General features: G+C 39.0%; 1 protein-coding gene and 1 long non-coding RNA gene across 6 annotated transcripts in view; both read left to right on the top strand.

The window, feature by feature from the left end:
• Positions 1-17,845, top strand: part of oprl1 (opiate receptor-like 1) — a 176,942-nt gene that overhangs the window by 100,139 nt on the left and 58,958 nt on the right. The gene's annotated exons all lie outside the window — the stretch shown is intronic.
• The window catches only part of LOC123975426, a 55,061-nt gene that overhangs the window by 5,975 nt on the left and 31,241 nt on the right, over positions 1-17,845 (top strand). Inside the window, exons 1-2 of one of the 4 annotated variants that reach the window (XR_006826058.1) lie at positions 9,916-9,977; positions 12,252-12,398. This is a non-coding gene — a long non-coding RNA (uncharacterized LOC123975426). Of the gene's footprint in view, positions 1-9,915; positions 9,978-11,358; positions 11,520-11,541; positions 11,771-12,251; positions 12,399-17,845 lie in introns of those variants that run through there. The other 3 variants (XR_006826056.1, XR_006826055.1, XR_006826057.1) reach the window with 3 other exon arrangements.

The raw sequence follows: 17,845 nt of genomic DNA on the forward strand, positions 1-17,845 counted from the left end.
CAGGGACACCCCACGAGGCGAGATCTTGTGTGGAGGCCCAGACCGAGGGAGGTTGGCGGTGGTGTGGTGCTTCTTCCATTTCCTGATAACTGCACCGACAGTTGATCTTTTCTCTCCAAGTTGCTTTCCGATTCTCTTGTAGCCCATCCCAGCCTTGTGCAGATCAACAGTCTTGTCCCTGATGTCCGTAGAAAGCTCTTTGGTCTTGCCCATGGTGCTGATGTTGGATGCTGGTTGTTTGGGTGTTGACAGGTGTCTTTTATACAGGTAACGAGGTGAGGCTGGTGTATTTGATGTAGATAATTGGTTGGGATTGGGGCTGTGTCTTAAAGAAAGACTAACTGGCTTGTAGGAGCCAGAATACTTGCTGTTTGGTAGGGGGTCAAATACTTGTTTTTCCTCATCAGATGGTTATCAATTTTTATAAATTCATATGATGTGATTTTCTGGAATTTTCTTTGGGATTCTGTCTTTCACTGTTAGAATGTACATATGATTAAAATTGTAGATTGTTGCATTCTTTGTAAGTGGGCAAACCTGCAAAATCAGCAAGGGGTCAAATACTTTTTTCCCCCACTGTATGTTATCTGGAAAATTACACATTTTACAGGCCTTTGCATTTATACTCTATATTAATACATTTTCTCGTTATCTAAATTCTTGTGATTGTGTTCCAATATGCAATAATGTAGGCAGAGCCAGTGGACAGAAAAAGGTATCTGTAGGCTACTTTTCTGCTGTATTTCTAACTAGGCTCAGGTTACTTAAGGAGGTAATTAGAGACAGTGGAGAAGCTTGCTAGCTCGAGTGTTAACTCGGCTACACCCATGAGTCATGTGATCCTCGTCTTGTACATCCTAGCAGCCCCTTAAGAGTGTCCCAAAGCAATGCAGCTATTTGGGCTCCACTTATTTTTCCTTTTTCAGAGGAAAGATCTGTACACAAACAGAAATGTAAAAACATGGTTTGAGAGAGAATTATATGATGTGACTATTTCTTGACAGATTTTGCCATGTCTTCATCTGCCATGTAATTCTTGACAGGTTTCGGTATATGTCTCTCTACAGACACAGCGGTACAAAACCTGGAAACCTCACTGTGAATGACAAACTTCAGGATACACAGTCGCTGCACCTGGCTGATGTTTTCCAAGAGATAGTTCTACAAATTACACATTGTACAAACTACAAATTGTGGTTTTTTACATTTCTGTTTGTGCACAGATTAAACAAATGGAATAGAGCAACTTAATTAGTGAGCTTTAAAGCTTTTGGTAGGCTTTTTATTTTGTATGTAACCCAGTCAGCTGTTTCCCTCGTTTTCCAGTCTTTATGCTAAGCTAGGCTAACCACATCCTGACTCCAATACAGACAAGAGAGTGATAACGATCTTCTCATCTTACTCACTGTAAGAACGCAAATAAGCTAATTTCCCAAAATGTTGAACAATTCCTTAAACGTAGAACGTGATGCAGGATTAAGTCATTTATATGACTGAATATAAATCCAGGATGATTCCCACATACCATAACATAGTACACAAAAGTGGTTACAGTCTCTCTATTATGTGAGTAGAAAAGAGAAGGCAAAGTCCTTGATGTCTTGTTAATGTAATCAGAGAAAAATGAATGTGAAGTTTGCTGTCTGCTGGTGATTAAGAGCTGCCTTGACCAAATTTTGATTCACTACATTTGGAAACAATTGGCCACCTGGGTCCCTTGGATTGCTTTAACCAAACCCTGTATTGTGTCTATATGGGGTCCTGGCCCCGCCCCTTCCCTCCCTCCCTCTGCGACCTCAACGAGACACTGATGTGTCTGAGCTGAGGTGTGCCAGAGTGATTCATTAGTTCATTAAGGCATCTTGTGGCCATGGCAACAATCTTTCTAAGGGGTCAATGGTAACATGACAGTCCCCTTCAGGGCAAACCTTGTCACAGGATCTGAGCAATGGCAGGAGGTGTAATCAGTTACCCCTCCCCCAAAACAGCCAGAGGTCCCATAACCCATTTATGCCTTCTGCCTTACGGAAACACACAGAAATGTGCACACACAGACCTAGAAAAGACATTGCTCCAACTATAATCTAATCAGAAATTCTGGGTAGTACATCTAATGATTCTTTTTCCTGTAAGCCTCCAGCCCAGCAAATTTCACCAATGCAAACGGGAGGTGAAGGCATATGTTTTTTTTTTATCTTTGGCCGGGTGGTGAATGAGGATTCGTAAGTTATGTGTTTTTTTATACCTCAATAAACACACCATACATTGCATAATTAGTCAAACAACCAATTTTTTTTTTTTTACAATGTTGTTTTCAGTCCGCATACCCGCCTAGGCAGTAATAATGATAATACACACAAGAATCTGTCCACTGATGTAATTTCTGGCAAAGCAAGCTCCCATTTGGAGGCTTGTTAGTGTGATTGCTGTAATTTTCTTTAAGACGTTGTAAACGTAAATCTCTTTGTCGTTGGTCAGCATAAACAAGCTATTGAGATCCATTTTCTCAAATCAGGGAGCATGCCCTTGAAGCCCCCTGGCATTTTTTGGTGAATGGCGTCCTTTCTTACATTCCCACCCCTTCTTCTGACAAAGTCTGTTCAAACCATTGGTCCTTGACTTCGTCTGGCACCCCTGTGGAGAAACACTCTGCCCCCAATCTGTGTGAGCAGAGCAGCCAGTGTGTGGGCTCACTTCAGGCTACAGAGACATGGAGGAAGAGGATGATGAACTTGGGACCTCTTCAAAGATTTTTTTTATGCTATTGAATGATTACCCCTGTGTTGGCCTACACAAGAGCACAATTTAAATTTCATTTAATTTCTGCTTTGAACTGCTCAAAGCCTCTACAATTACAGCTGTGTACAATTACGATACACTGCATTGAGATAAATGTATTGAGAAAGGGTCATAACTCTAATTTACACAGTGGTCATCAAGTAAGAACAAACACCATTTTGTCATCATTACTATAATATGATATTAATTGATGGTAACAATGTAAAAGATCTTTTTTACCTGTACATTCAAGTATAATCACTCTGGAAGTGTCTGAACTTAAATATATGATACCCTAAAAATATCTAGGTGTCACTCTCCTTTCAGCCTCACATAAACCATCTCCAGTCTAAACTTAAATCTAGGGTAGACTTCCTTTCTCGTCACAGGGCTTCCTTTACTCATGCCAAACTTGCTCTGGTTAAAATGACCATCTCACCAATTCCAGGCTTCAGTGATGTGGTTCATAGAAATGCCTCAAACTCTATCCTAAAGAAACTAAATGTGACCTATCATAGCGCCATCCTTTTTGTTACCGGAGCCCCATAAAACACCCACTGCGACCTATATACACTAACTCAGTGATACCAGCTCATTTACATGTCCTTATTAGTCAAATCCCCGTTGTACCTAAACTCAATGGTCACCTTATCATTACTGACCAGTAACCTGCACTCAAGCAGGTTAATCTCTCTGGTCACCCCAAAAGTCCACACCTTTTTCGGCTGCCACTCCTTTCAGTTCTCTGCTGCCAATGATTGGAACGAATTACAAAAAACCCTGAAACTTGAGACCCTTATTCCCCTCGCAGCCTTTAAAGAAATTCTGTCTGAGGTATTGACTGATCGTTGCACGTGTAAACTCTATATTGCATTTGTATTTTTGTATTTTGCATATTTATATGCAGTAGGACATGTTGTACTGTCTTGGCCAGGTTGGCGTTGCAAATGAGAATCTTTTCTCAATTGGCCTACCTGGTTTAATAAAGGTAAAATGAAAAAACAAAATGAATTAAAGAGGTTTTACTCAATTTTACACATAAAGGTCAGGCTGCAAGGATCTTATGAGTACACACTATGAAATTGTATTATGGGAAGTGTAGGATCAAGTGGTTTTGGAGCTTGATCCAAACAAGGGACTAAAAGTCAGGATATCTCTGCTGCATCATTTAACTCTCCTGCAAGTCCCCCTTAAACCCCTGGAGTAACCCCTTTAAGATTATGTGTAGGACTACTTCCTTTCTCCTTTGTCACACATCTACACAGGAATGATGAAATACTTAGATATTATAGATGAAGTTATAATCCTTAAGAGTTTAGTCCCGGGGTAACTGGTAGTAACAACAGAATTCTGGAGACAGCAAAAACTCCTTGAGTAGCTACTTTGTCAGAAATACAACATGAAAGAAACTAGTGAATCTTTTTACAACAAAAAAACTCACATTGTTTCAATGAGTAAGTATTTGGCCTTTTTCCTATCATGTGAGGGCACAGTAAAAAGACTTTGTTTCCTTGCTGAGGAGTTTGAAGTGTGGCAGTGTGCATCGCCTGCAGCTTGTCATCTAACAGCTCACTCTGTCTGGTCTGTCTTGTTCCATTACTCCCTGCAATCTTTTAAAGTGATCTGTTGTCAGAAAATGCCACAAATGAGCATGTCTTGCTTGGTAGATGCATCTTTGATGAATGATCACTGTCGGCGCTAAGGTGGGTGGAAGATACATTTGTGGACTCCATCACTAACAATAAAAACTACTATACAGTGAAATATTTACTCAATGTAAATTGTATCAAAAACGGGGTTTGATTTCATGAAAATCTTATGGATTATAACTAAACCAGGATCACAAAATGATGTTTCATATTTCATCATTTGCATAACTCTCTACAGTATGCAATGATTTACTCACCAATTGACTAATCAGGGTGGTATCTGATTTTGTTTCCAGTTTGTTTACAAATGATCCACCTCGCCTCATGACTTGCCATTATCTTTTGAAAATTATTTTTGCAAAATGCAATACTCACTCTTAATAAAAAGTGACATAAAAACTATAAATGGCCATTAATGCAAAACAATTAAACAATTTCTCAAAATAAAACAGATCAATGGACCAAAGGTTGAATCTCTATTTCCAACACTTTGTCAAATTGTGTACTAATTTTTCAACACACAAACAAATAAATTCAAATCTTGTCAATCTCTTAATACTCATGGATAACACTAACTAGTTTTTACTTACTAATCTGCATGCATTCTAGTGTATACAAACTCAAAAAAAATAATAATAATAAAAATAGTATAAGCACCGTCAGCAATCTTGCAATGATGAGATAATAAAAGATATAATGGGCTTCCAAGCTGATTAGCAACCATGGCATGTATGTCATGTAGTCACTGAGAGAGCAGTTTCACATTACTTCATGGTGAAATGAGGACACTCATGTCATTTGTACCTCACGACTCAAGAAAAACAAGGGATAGACATGAAGTCTTGACATACATTTTATTAAAATGGTGGATGGACTGAGGTTGTTTACACCTTAATAGGTGCAAAACAACAAAGTTTTGTCCTTGAGTCCCTCAACAGTTTAATCTGTACACGTCAGAAAGTCATATCAAAATATACATATATTCATATACATACAATAAATATACACCCAAACAACCAAAGTTGACTTTCTGTTGAATCAGTAAAAACTCAGTTTCATTTGATCTTGTTTGTGGAAAGGTTGAAGAGTGAAAAAGTTGACAAGAAAATTAAATAAATTTTCCACTGACACTAGTCTCCTGTCTGTTCTGATTACATGCACACAACATGTGTATTTTAATTGAGTTAGACCATTAAATCTTCAGTTTGACACCGTTATTTCTCCTCCCAAACCGCCTCTCTTTTTGCTTTTCAGCCACTCAACAGCACTAGAGATGGCTGTAAAAAAGAGAAAGGTGAGGTGAGGGGGATATAACAAAGAGGCACAGTGGAAGAAAGATTTGGCAGCGATTTCTGACTCTCCCTCCATTACAAGGGAAAAGAAGGATTTCAGATGGGGGTTGGGATTTCTGCCCACTTCAAAGACTTTTTCACACAAGCTTCTGACTTCCTTTCCACTAAATAAAACATACTTTATTTCCAAAAGGACAGCGATATTTGTGTGGCCCAACCTTCATGTCTGTGAGCCAAGAATTAAAGAGACAAATATAGATTTTTACTGCAATATCACAGCACCCACAGTCACTGTGACTCCAGTGTTCTTTCTGACATGAGCACTACAGTTTATTCTGCCACATGTTTTGTTTTCTAAATATATTTTTGTAATGAGGGTAATTTTCAACATGTTGCATTGATATGACATTGATATATTGATGCTACACCTCTCACTTTTAAGTCTGAACTACTAATAATAAATGCACAACTAGGTGGAAAAGGGTAAGATTAAATAAGGGCACAATTAAAACTAGATGGGATAACTCAATTGTTTGAGTTTAATATTTTTTTTTATAAAAGGAGGGTAACAAATGGATCCGAGAAGGTGTTTTGAAAACATCCAAAGTTCAGTAGCTCTGACTGAAAAAGTGTAGTCAAAGTTGAGTTATGAGAGCGTATGTTTTGTGGGCGCCTGCACAGAGGGGTGGGGTGGGGTAGGCGGAACCTCCGGCATTTTATGCTCTCTTGGTGAAGATTCTCTCTCATGGCAGGTGAAGGAGTGAAGTGGCTGGTCATACCATCTGTCCCGAATGTAGCACATGCCTGTCCACACCCTCCTTAGGACAGCAGGAGAGTTTGCAGTGCAGTGACTGCAGTGCAAGGGGAATTCAGGGCACTCTTAATTGAAGAGAAAATAGGGGAAAACTGCAAAGACAGAAAACATGAGTTGAGTAATGAGTCTAGATTTAGGAACAGCAAATCCTCAGCCAGACATATTACTGTAGCCCAAAACTAGGCAGAGGGAGGATAGATTGGACAACTAGTTTCTTTAACCGTGGCCACGATTTTTCCCAAAGCCACAATGTTTTCCTAGCCTCGACCAAGTTATTTCTGCCCAATTCATCATCTTTCCCTAACCCTGTTGTTTTTATGCCTAAACCGAACTAAACTTTAACCACAGCAGTGTCAGATCATTATTATTATTCATTTTTGCAACTGAATAGAAAACACTTACTGTACATGTGTCTTCCTGGAGGACAATAACAAGCAACGTATTTTGTTGTCTAATTTGGTGAACTTGTTGGTTTGACCAGGGTATGGAGATAGAGAGGATAGGAGATAAAGGCAGGAATAACCTTTTCAGTGTCATTTTGTGATCAAGCCCTTTGAATTTTACATGGAGAAAACAGGATTGTAACTGTTTTAGTTACTTAATTTTTGAAAGCACAGGATCAAAAATCGCATCTAGATTGTGAGCGTGTCCTTATTAGTAGATAATATTTATTTAGTTGAAGACGTATGCAAAGCTAGTTGTCAACTACATAGCAGCGGAAATGTGTTACAAAGTTAATGATAATGCTGTATTCGCGAAACTAAAGACATGGAGGAAGCATGCAGATTAAAACAATAGATAGGCCTAGCAAAGGGACACCACAAGTGAGGCCAGCTATAAATATATTAAATGGTCTCAAACACAACAGAAATTGCTAAAAGGCTTGTCCACTTTATGCAGCTGACTCAGTAAAATATTTAGGTCAGCATTGTCAAAGGCTGATCAAAGGATCATGTTGAAAATGGCGACAGTTACACATTGCTTGTGTCTTCGTTTGCATTTTCAGATTATCTTTGAAAAGCTCTCCATCCACAATTAAACACAAAAAACAATGGGGACACCTCTAAATCTTTCCTCTTTCAGTTGGCAATATACAGTAGCGTTGGTAAATAATACAAGTGTGTATTCCAGGCATTTAGTGGTAAGAAGCCTGTGTTCTGTTTCTGTTATCAGACAATTGAATGAGCATAATGTCAACAGCTTATATTGTATGATCGGCTGTTTCTGAAATCAAAATGAGTGATCAGAGAGACAATTAGAGAAACATGTCTTACTGTATTAGTGCTACACAACATCTAACTCTCTGAGAAGGCATATCTCATCATTTTGGAAATGTTTTGTTCTTCTCACAATACAAATGAGAACTGTGTTTTCAGATCTATCAAAACATATCATTAATGATTATTTTCATTACAGTTTTGTTCATCAGATTCTTTAGAAGTCGGGTAACTAGGGTATGTTCAGGCTGAGTTGGAAATAGCCAGTGGATAGTGAGCTGCTGGTATTAACAAAGGGGAGAATGTGTGGGCTGACAGTTGGAAAAAAACTGTTTCAGGAGAAGCCTGGTTAAAATCCTGTCTCATGAGTAAGAGGTAGATAGATTTCATGTGAAAGATGGATTCCTCCAAAGTGGAGAGACAACTTGTCTCAAATCCAAACCAAATATTCCCTGACATGAGATGTGAGATAGACTTTTACACATGTGTGCAGCTCATGCTGACCTCTTTTCAGCATGAAGGTCAAATTGGGTTTATTTTGAAACGACAAAAGCTGATTGACTTGTTCATATAGGTACTTTTCTAAGCAGCATTTCACATCGTCTTAATTAGTGAATGAGAATTAATGAAGCTATGTGCTTATTTTTACTCTTCTCTCATTTTGGCCATTATGTTGTGATATACTGAATACTTTTGTCTCCATGTCTAATACCTGTTACCTACAGTTGTGGGCTCATGTATGACAGGGGCTGGACAGCTGGGTGACTAACACAAGGAAGCTTTTTTGCTGCAGCTGTTAGTCAAGGTGAATCCACAGTCAGTGATGAAAACATCAGCTCACTTTCCTGGAAAAAGTCCAGTGTTTCTAACCTTTGCTCAATCCTCACTCTAAATACGGTGTTTTCTGCAGGGGTGTAGAACTAGGTGGACAAAGGGGGTTGGGTATACAAAGATACTTGAATGAATAGTCATGGATGCAATAGGGCCCCATAGAGAATGCCTATGTACATGGGCCAGATTCTTTTGCTACGCCCCCGGTTGTGTGAATCATGGCTGTTTATTTTAGTCTATTTTATTCATAATTTATTCATGTGTTGAAGAAATATGCTAACTTTGTCCTCACAAGAAGAATATTAATTAGGCCATATATTTCCTGGAGAAAATGTGTGGGCTAGAAGCAGCTGGACGTAGAAAAACTAACATTGAAATGGTCGTTAAGTGGCTTATTATTGCTAGATGCTCAAAAGTGGTTTCTATGGTCTTCATTGGCGAATACCTTATTTCTAAGATGACCTATTATACTGTAGGTAGTTTGTGGTTTATATACTCAGTTGTAACATTAAAACCTCTTAACATTCCTGTAAAATTCATGCAAGACGCCTATTCAAGGCATATCCAAAGTAAATTGAATGTAGTTCTTGAACCATTTGGAATATATGCATGGTTTTAGGCTTCTCTGAAATATAACACTCTGGAGTGTCTAACCCAAAAGTCAAAATGATTGTAAGTGCTACTGGAATTGTTTAATGTAAGTTTAAACACACTACAACTAATATTTTTCATTTCCGCTTGAAAATGTTTGCCAACAAATGCATGCAGACAAATATAGCTGGGATTTATTAGCTGGAAAACACTGTAGGACCACAGGTCTTTGAGTGATTTCGGACACAGCTTATGTCTTAGCGTATTTTCGCTAAAACAGCACCACCCCTTGGCGGCAGGCGGCTGCTGCATCGCTTCGTGTCAGAACTTCCTACTTAAAGCTGGATATCGTTATTTTCAGAATTTTATTGGCTACATGAAGTGCCACTCATCGGCACAATTGCTTGCAATTGGCTCGGCCTACCTACGTAATAAAAAAGGGGCTGGCCCTTCCTCACAGCGCGGGCTCTCGTTGGCTATTGAAGGTTGTGAAAGGGACATCTGAGCTCCTATTGGGTCGGATTTGGGGTCACTCGAAAGGTCAGAGTTTAGCGGCTAATTTGAATACAAGCTATCGAAGTTATTTACATTGAAATCGGCGTTATTACGGTTATAATGACCAACGAGCCACGTCTGCCGGCAAATATGAAACGATGTGGCAGCAGTCCCTGGGGATTTATTGATGGAATAATGTGTTTTGGACTAAATGTTTTTACTGGATTGAATCGTCTGGAGCCTTGACAACGTAACAAGACCGTTTTTGTTGGAATATAATCGATTAGTGGATTAACATGAGGCTTCATAGGTGAGTCGCAGCAATTTTGCTTGTACTGGTTGGTCTGACAGAAGCGCTGATTGTACCCGCTGCGGTGACTGTATCTTGAAATGGTTTCCATTGGTCGAATCACGAGGATTTTAGCTTTCAAACTGTGTGTCATATGAGTATGAAGTTAACATATCAGCTGCGTGCACATACTGAAAGCTGCCGCCAGGACCTGACGGCCCGTGTCCGGGTGGCTGGTCTCAGCCGATCTTGGAGGTGAAGATGCTGGTGTGGTTACACGTGGTCTGCGGTTGTGAGGCCGGTTGGATGTACTGCCAAATTCTCTTAAACGCCTTATGGTAGAGAAATGAACATTCAATTCACGGGCAACAGCTCTGGAGGACATTCCTGCAGTCAGCATGCCAATTGCACGCTCTCTCAAAACTTGCGACGTCTGTGGCTTTGTGCTGGAACTGCACGTTTTTGAGTGGTTAGGTTCAGCCTAAGACACACCTGTGCAATACCCATGCTGTCCGATCAGCGTGTTGATGTGCCACACCTGTGAGGTGGATGGATTATCTCGGCAAAGGAGAAGTGCTCACTAACACAGAATTTGACAGATTTGTGAACAATATTTGAGAGAAATAGGCCTTTTGTGTTCATAGAGAAAGTCTTAGATCTTTGAGATCAGCTCATGGTGAATGGGGACAAAACAAAACGGTTGTGTTTATAATTTTGTTCAGTGTAAATAAATGAATAAGTCAAGTTTACAAATGAGTCTTAAGCTGCTTTTTTGACATGTCCGCAATGTCCACATATCTTAAGTCCAAAGGGAGAGAGCTCCACAACTTCAAAGTAAGTCTCCTTTAGTTTGAAGCCTAAAGTGAGGTACAGCAACTTGGTCAGAAGACTAGAGACCAACTGGTGACATAAGGCTGTAGTAGCTCACTAACCAGGTGCCTAACCACCCATGTGGAGCTCTAAAAGTGATCAAGTCAGTAAATAAGTCAAATATTCAGTAGATATCTTTTATTTTATAAACCATTTGAACATTGTGAAAGAGTGAATTGGGAATAAATAACTTCATTATAATCACAAATATATAATTATATAGTTGAGGTTGGATTGAGTTAAGTTAACGCTGACAGAAAATGCAGCATAAACTTATAAGTAGGTTCAGTGCAACATGTAAATACCATGAGCTGCAGTAGCTAATAACCTCTAGTTATCACTGGTTAACAGTGATTTCTATCACAAACAAATCAAAGGTGCAGACAACTCATGCAAACAAGGTTGAGTGGGCTGAGTGACATCTCTACAACTTGTTCATGATTGGTGGAACTTGAGGAGTAGCAAACTCACCTGTGTTGAACTGAATCACTTCTCACAGGCTACTGAAACTAAAGTGCTGGTTTTGCCACTGACAGACTAAGATTATTAAGTGTTTGACAACATTATGGAAAAGATCCCTACAGAGATAAACCTTGTTTCACTTGCTTTGGACCAATTTTAAAAAATGTTATTCTCTCACTTACGCACAAAAAATGGCAAAATAGGGTCCAGGTTTAAAAAAAAAATACGTAAGTAAGTAACCCTTTAACTTTTTGCCAGAAGAGTGCCTTGGACCTTTCTTCTTTAAATAATGAGTTGCTATCACAGCAATGAGTAACACTTAGGTTACTTGCTGTCTCTGCAATCACAGTCAAGTGATCCACAAAAGTGAGAACATAAAAGTGAACAACTTGTCAGTGAACACTGGATGTGCTGGTAGGCGGATTTTACCTTTGGACAGAGCCAAGCTAGCTGTTTCCCCTGTTTCCAGTCTTAATGTTAAGGTATGCTAATCACCTGCTGGCTGTAGATATGAGAGTAGTATTAACCAATATGCTAAACTACTGCTTTACATGCATTAGCCTATTTGAGTAAATACTAAGATACTATTCTACCACAGCAAAATGCACTCAACTTCCAGTAGGCTACTTTCCAAAATTAAATTTCAGGCCCATGTGTAAATGGATTTATTACCTTCAACCACTATGGAAATTCAAATAAAGTGTCCCAGTTATTAAGCCGAATTCAGCCAACAGGCCATGTGACTTAGACTAAAAAGGTGTGCACTGCTGATATGGTAAGCTTCTTGTCGTGACCCGGAGGACTTTCCACCAAGAAGAGACATTTCTGTGTGAATTGGGAGACATAGTTTGTAGCAGTAAAAAAACACCGATAATCTACTTCTTCTTCCACACATTCTATAAAGCCCCACAGTGGGAGGACCCCGCCAGACATTAATTGAGCACCCTCCCCTCCTCTCCTCAGTCTCCTCCTGGCTAACTTCTCGTCGACACGCCACTTCAGTTCAGATTATTTCGGGACTGGATACGACAAGCACTCTCAAGAAGATGGCTTTCCTACACAGAACATTTCTACAGCTGTTCCTTCATATGTGCCTCCTCAACTGGAGCGGTGAGTTTTTAATTAAATGCTCTCCTTTGTGTGTGTGAGTGTTTTTTATAAACAGACAAGTTTAGTGAAGTAGAAATAGTCCGTTGATACGAGTTTGAATGAGAATACAACGTGTGTGCGCGCTCTGCTCGGATGCTCCAACCAAATATTTATGACATCTCCAAGTGTTTTGTTTTGTAGTTCACTAGAATATAAGTGTTGATTTTGGTCGGGTGTGCGTTTATGTAGTTAATTATGTTATCTTAATGGTTGCTCTTCGCTTTTCATAGGGACTTTGAAAGCTATTTTACATATAGTGGAACAACATGCGCTTAAGCTTGTTCAATTGGCTTTCCACAAATTTCACACTTTTTCAGCATCTCAGCCCTTATTTTTGGTTGTTTTTTTCAGTCTAGTATCGTCGTAAAACATTTAAAGGTGCAATTAATTACTGCGTAATTGACGCATGAACCGCACCAATTAACCTACCAACATGCACCTACAGTGCGTTACAGCATATTTATACATATGGCATGTGCTTGGTGGGTTGTTTTTTTTTTTTTTTTTTTAGTCATGTGTCATAAAATGTTATTCGAGAGTTATTAAAGGTTTAATAAGACTGCTGTAAACATCTAAAGAAATTCAGTGGTTAGACCGCAGGACCAAATTCAGCAGAGTCCCAAAGCAGGACATGCTTAGTTTTGAGTCTTTAAACCAAACAATAACAGCAGTGTGATGGGTGAGGCAGGTTTTTACATGCAGGACAGACCAGCAGGAGACTGGCCAACTTGTGTGTGTGTGTGTTCCTGTTTATCTCCTCTGCTCCTGTCATTATCAGAAACAGTCTTGAGTTTACCTATATATTGTGGATATGTTTTCCTCAATGAGTTTTAAGTGTCAGGAGTAATAATTCATTTAGTTAGGGCTGCAGTTAACAGTGAGTCCAAGGTCATGTCCTCAAAAGGGCAGAGAAATACAGTACATCTTTGCAGTTGAAGAACTGCTAATTGATTTTCTGTCCTTAACTAACAAACTAATTAATCCACTTTGCATTTGTTGCAACTCTGAATTTAATTTATAACTAATTTTAGGACATCTCTTTGGACTTAAGAACTTGTGATGGGCATATTTTCACTATTTTCTAACATTATATAGAGCAAACAATCCATAAATTATCTAAGGATATTAATGGATGTTAACAGTCTAATCAGTAATGCAAATAATCATTAGTGTCACCCCCACAGCTAATGTTTGATAAGGGGTGAGAAAAAGACTGTATCCAATGAGTTCCTCACATGTCTGGTAGTGTGTGTGTGTGTGTAAGTGCTCCCTTTCATACAGGCCCCATCTACTCCGTTTTTTAGTTTAGAAACTGAGTTTTAAAACAAATATGATCTCCGTCCACACCAGCATTTCAGCTGTGTATCAGAACTGATCTCCTTCTATACTAAAACGTCTGAAATGCACATCAAGTGGCTGTTCACGTACACTGGGCATGCGTGTGCCTGTGTAAACATGAAGCAGATGGTCTATTCCGTAGTTACAGAAAATTTGGTGAAAGTATGAAGTACTACGGACGAAGAACCACCCCAGAAATTTTTTTGTCATGGACCAATAACGAGCTGGGACTGTTACTGAATGTAACATGGGAGTTAAAATGCTGTGGCGGTGGAAAACAGACTGGAAGTCGTCGCAAAGTAATTATGGTGTCATACACAGTACAAGTGTAGGCTATAAGTGTTATTTGCACGGTACAAAATATTTAAAGAAAAATACCAAGTGAAAACCTCTGTCAGCAGCAACGAGTTTCTACTATGCATGACTTTCGAGACCCAGTGTTTCCCACAGGATTTTAAGAGACAGAAGAAGAATTTGTACATTTTAAAGTTAAATGCAATAATTTGGTGCAAAATTAAGAGGCTATCAATGAAGAACTTTCTATGCTTGTAAACAATGTTGTGCTCTAATAAACTATTTGATCATAAACCCATTTCATATAGCCATTGTATGGCTATAAATAGTGATGAAACAGCAACAAAAGTCAACAAATTTATTAAATGTTTTTCCAAAAAACTCTAAATCAAAGAATAGAAAATAGAATAAGTAATTTCCCTAACATGTTGTTGTTGTAGTTGTTTCTTTGTTTTTATTTTTTTGTTTTTAACTTTTAATGGACACTGTGAATATAATCCAATTAATCTTATTTCCATACTGTATAGACACCTTAGTTTGAAAACCGGACGTTGTCACATGTGTATCCTCGCGCTAAATTCATCAAGTTCGACAATGTTTGATAAATAATGTTGTATGTGGTTCTCGTATGGCGTAACATGAAGACTTCACAGCCTCTCAGGTAGGACTCTCATACTGCAACACTTGTCTTTGTAAAGAGAGAAACTGACAGGATAAAGTCGCTAACATGCCTGTCAGCTTGCTCTGGGCCGTTTCACTTACCAAAAAGGCTTGAATACATGTGCTCTTCAAATTTTGGTGCGGCTAGCTTAATCGCCTTCTCACAGATGAGTGACAGAAACAGACCGTTAATGTTACCGTAGTTACCTCGAAAGAAAAGTGGTTGTGGCACAGCGTTAAAGGTCTTCACTAAAACGCTCTCCGAAGTTTTGAAAGGAAAAACGGGGTCAGCAGCGTTTTAGGTCTTCGTTTTCGCCGTTTTAGTCTGGACGGGAGGTGCAAACGTAGCAAAAGTTCTCCGTTTTAAAAAACGAAAACGTAGTGTGGATGGCGCCTCAGTTTTGACCTTTTCTCAGCTTCCTTACAACAGTTGCCGATATGACTGAACACCGTAGATATACAGCCTACTATCAAGGAAATACATCGTTATCCACAATGCTCTGCTACTGCATGCCTTTAGAAATGAAACCAACTATGGACCAAGTTATTTTTTTGCTGATCAGACTAAGCTGAAGTTCAGTCAAGTTGTGCAGTGTGTGCGGACGTACAAAAATAGATTTCTGAAATATTTAAGTAATTCAACAACAGTAAAAAAAATCGCACCCTACTCTTAAAACATGTTCACTGATGGATTATCTAATTCAAGCAAGATTTACTGTACAGAATTAAATGTAAACCTTCCTTCTTCATGTTGCATCTCACAACAGGACAACACTTACTCTGTCCTGACCTTAAACCTCTTTTTTCTCTTAAATCCCTGTTTTTTAGTCCATCAGCCTTGTCTTAATTGGTTTACCTCTATTTAATCCTCATCTCCCCACTACCTCCTCTGGAGACAGAGTAAAGCTGTCTGTTTTTGGATTAGGTGGTTGGTTAGTGGATAGTTACAGACCCCGTCCCTCTAAAGAGCTTCTAAACAAGGTTCTGTCAAAACTGACCTCCATCCCTAATGGGCCTTGAAAGGCACTTACTCAGATACGATTTGAGGCTAAAAGCATTTCTCCTGTGTGGAAATAAACCCATCGTGAGTATGAGAAGAAACCCAAACATGTAGCTTAGTTGATGCATTGTACGCCAACTTCTATTGATTTCACAGACCAGTGCTCATCAGTATGACGGTCATGTTGTGTTACAGGAATGAGCAAGAGGTCCGGGCAGTGTGCTTATACTGTAAATCAGAGTAGTAGCAGAGCTTTGAATGTGCTTACTTAGTTCATTCCATTTTCTGCTTTTATTTGATAGTCACATTAGAGAGATACAAGAGAGGCAGGGAAGAGAGGGGGGACGCAGTAAAGGGCCCAGGGCAGATTAGAACCCGGACTCAGCATGATGCATATGCTACCTGGTGAGCTACCGGGGCACCCCATTGTGAAAAATTTTAACCAAACAGTCCTTGAGTGTATGTTAAGGCTTTGAGGAATCCTCAGAGTCAGTTTTTTGTTGTAATATATATTATGCTAATACAGATGAAAGACAGGCACCCTTTATTAACTAGATGCAAGCCCAAAATGATGGAGGATGGTAGTTGTGTAAATTATGGGAATGCATTCAGCTCACCCAAAGATTCAATAAATATCTTGATACGTGATTCCCCATCTAAAACAAAATTGAAACAGATATATCCTGCAATTCTGCTGTTATTTACGATTGATTTAGTAGGATTTGATGTTTTTACTTGTTCATTAATTAAAGGGTTTTTGTTACTAAATTAAAAATAAACATTTCCTCGTTTCTTATTTCAAATACTCAATCATAAATACCCCACAAAAATATATCCACTGTCACACCAACAATAGGTAACATGAGCATTGACAGCAAAACTTACAAGGTCTTACATTATTATGAAACACAGCTACTGAAGCTCATTATGAGTCAATTCAACACAAACTTTCCTGCTGCTGTTAAGACTTAAAGGAGGGCCAAATGTGTATTATTCCAAGGCTGAAAATAGTCCCCAACAAGTTCACTATTTACTCCTGTTTTAGTAAAATTGTTTTAGGAACCTGAACCTTTTTTGTCTGGACCACAGCTATAAACACAAAAGTCTGTTCCTTACTGGGAGATAAAGTTACAGTGTTGGTTGGTGAAGTGTCCTCAATTACGTCCTCAGGAGCACATTGACCATACACTGTCCAGCCATGTAGGTTATTGGGTTTTGATCTAGTCTTGATAAAAACATGAAGATATACCTTTGTGAGCCCATTGGCTTGGGGCTGAGAGCCACAGACAGGTAAGGGAAAGTACTGAGAGAAGGAACAACACATGGTTGGTTTAGGTTTTTTCATGGGATTCTTTTTGTTAAGAATAAGAACAGTGCCAGGGTGCTTATGGAACTAGCGTTAGCTATGTTATGGTTACTTACTGTTCAGCCAGTACACAGACACGCCGTCCTGCTGACATCTCTTTCGCAGAGCAGTTACAGCGCAGCTAGGCTAGTCTGCTACAGCCGGAGAGAGACAGCCGAGGCCACGTCTCTTCCAGTATAGCAGGACGAAAGAGATCGCTCGCTGCTTCGGTTGGTTTCGTTTCCTCCACAAGGAGGAAGCGCTGTTTTGCAACAGGCAAGGGTGTCCACCCTGTTGCTTACCCAATCATGACCCATCACTACTATCTATGCAGTGATATCTCTAAATCTTTCCATAACTGGTTAAAATACAATATTGATACCTGAATACTCCCTGTGTTTGATGAACTGACCCTCAGGCAGTGAATGTGAGATGATATAGGTATAGGTTGACATTTTAATGGTGTTTGGACTGACATCATTTAAAACTGTTTTGGCATCACCCCTAAACAAATACTTTTGTTTTGTGTATGTTATGAGAAGACATTTCAGCAGAATATCTTTGAATATCTTTGCATGGTTAGTCAAATAAACCAAACCAAATAAACAAATTGAAGATGTAAACTAGGATTTTTATTTTTTATTTGAAATAATGGTTAGATTAATCAACTTAAAGTTAACTTAAAAAATCAACTTAAGTTAGTTAACTTTAGTTGTACACAATATGCAGTGACTAGCTCTTCAACATAAATGTTTTGGGAGGCGTTATCCA

The sequence above is a fragment of the Micropterus dolomieu genome, linkage group LG08, assembly GCF_021292245.1.
Source record: "Micropterus dolomieu isolate WLL.071019.BEF.003 ecotype Adirondacks linkage group LG08, ASM2129224v1, whole genome shotgun sequence".
NCBI lineage: Eukaryota > Metazoa > Chordata > Actinopteri > Centrarchiformes > Centrarchidae > Micropterus > Micropterus dolomieu.